We start from the raw sequence: 2,500 nt of genomic DNA, 5'->3' as shown, positions 1-2,500 counted from the left end.
AGATGCTCCTACATCCCCTCTCAAGGCTACAATTGCTGTATTCTTTACAGCCCCTAACATCCTTCTATACACTCCATTCTCTATTCTCTGCAACTTTTCTATTTCCGTTTCTGTTAAGTTAATCACATTTGTTCCATATAATATAGAAGGTAGTGCTACACTTTTCCAGTATGTTTTCCCTATCAGTATCTTATTACAACTTTTTTCTATGATCGAATATGTAAGATTGGCTAGCTTTTGCGCCTTAACTATCATTTCACTTTTCTGTGTTTTGAACATATTCCTACCATCATCTACCTTGATACCTAGGTATTTAATATTGCTTACTACTCTTATTCCCTCTATATTATCTGGTTTCTCCTTCATATTATATATAAGTACGCTACTTTTGTCTCTATTTATGTCTAAACCACACTGCTTTCCTATATCTATCACTTTCCTTATGTTTAATTCAGCATCCTCTATATTCTCAGCAAGCACTAGGACATCATCAGCAAAAAATAATACTACTAGCTTTATAATATCATTTTTAAAACCATTACCTTCCTTTTCTACTAGTTTTATAATCTGATAAGTAATTAATTTGAATAATGTTGTAGAGGCAGTACAGCCTTGCTTTATTCCACTACTTACGCTCAATTTTTTTTCTACTCTTTCCCCTATGTCTAACGTAGTCGAGTCTCCCACATACACTTCAGCTATAGAGTTAATTATACTAGTATGTACTTTGTATTGCTTTAATGTTTCTATCAGTGCTTCCCTTTTTATGGAATCGAAAGCTTTTTTGAAATCTAAAGAGGCCACTATGAGTTTTTTCTTATTTTTGAAAGTTTCTTCGACCATGTATTGTAAGATGAATATATTATCCTCAATCCTTCCTCCTTCTGTAAATCCCGCTTGACTATCCTCTATGGCATTATTACTTTTTAAATGCCTTTCTATTTCATCCTTGATAAAAGCCATGTATATTTTATATGATACATTTGTGAGAGCTATAGGTCTCAATTTCTTTGCTGTTGGCTTGTTTTTCTTTTTTAACATTTTTGTTCTGGATTCTTTCCAGCTTTTGGGTTTTTCTTTGCTGGCTAGTTCCTCTTTGTAGCAGTTCACTAGTGTATTCTTGCATATATCACTCATCATCATTGCTTTGTAGTAGTCTGGCTTTAGTCCATCTGGCCCAGCTGCTTTACCTTTCTTTAGACGTTTTAAGCATTTTTCTAATTTACCTTTACTCATTTCAGCGGCGGGCATGGGTTTAATTATTCCTTCGACATTAAGTACAGCATCGTAATGCTCCTTTAGATGTTCAGGTATACTATATTCATTTACAGTTATAATGTCGTTTTCTATTCTCAAATTATCCAGGTATTCACTCTCCTCCTCCTCCTTCCAGATCTCAGTTATTCTATTTTCATGTGTGTTGTAGACTGTTTTCCAAAATTTTACTAATTCTTCTTTAGCCTCTTCATCTGATAGTTTATTTCCTCTCTCTCCATATAATTGTATTGCCTCGCTTTTTATTTCTTTGCTATTTCTTAATTTGTTTATGTTTTCCCATAGTTTATTGTTTTTATCATCTCTTATCTCCCTGGTCTTCTTTTTCTCATATAACGTTATGCTCTCTTTCACCAGTATTTGTACTTCTTTCTTCTTATGATTGCATTTTTCTTCTAATTCTCTTTTTATCCTAATATCTTTTTCATTTCTCTTTTTTCTATTAAGTTCCTTTCTTCCCTTAATCTTTCTTCTTATTTCCTCGGTTACCCAAGGTTGTTCTTTGGTCTTCCCTTCATTTGTTACCCTTCTCCTATATGTTTTAGCCAAATGTTCTTGTTTCATTTCTGCCATTATTATGTTTAGCTCATCAAAGTTTTTTACATCCTTGCTGACAAGTTTTCTCTCTATAGATTTCACATATTCGTCTATATCTTTTGCGTCACTGCTATAATATGTAATTTCTTCCCACTTCCCTTTATTGTAATTATTTTCGCTATTTGTTTTTGCTCCCAATTCTACTGTTATTAAGTTGTGATCTGATATATCTAATACTGTTTTATCTTCATCTATTTCCATACATTTAAATTGTTTATATAGCATATTATTTGCAAGTACAAAATCAATAGCACTATGCTGATCTTGTCTATTCCACGTGTATAGTCCTGAGCACCTTTCATCTCCATTTAATAGTGTTAGGTTGTGGTTACCCATCCAATCTAGCACCATTTCCCCATTTCTGTGTACTTGTTGGTGCCCAAGAAATCCCACGTGGCCGTTAAAATCCCACATAACTAGCAAAGGTGTTGTTTCTCCTGCTTTTTGTATTAATTTTTCACATTCCACTTTCAATTCTTGATCTCTTTTTCTATCTTCTTCTGTATTTCCTGCTGCGAAATATACCAGTATTATCAGGAATACTAAGTTGTAGATTTTGCACTGTACCATTATTATATCGCTATGTTTGGTTTCTATTTCCTCTACTTCAGTGATGTTATTGTTTTTA

Source organism: Palaemon carinicauda, chromosome 14 (genome assembly GCF_036898095.1).
Source record: "Palaemon carinicauda isolate YSFRI2023 chromosome 14, ASM3689809v2, whole genome shotgun sequence".
Classification (NCBI taxonomy): Eukaryota; Metazoa; Arthropoda; class Malacostraca; order Decapoda; family Palaemonidae; genus Palaemon; species Palaemon carinicauda.
Note: the sequence above shows the minus strand (reverse complement) of the source record.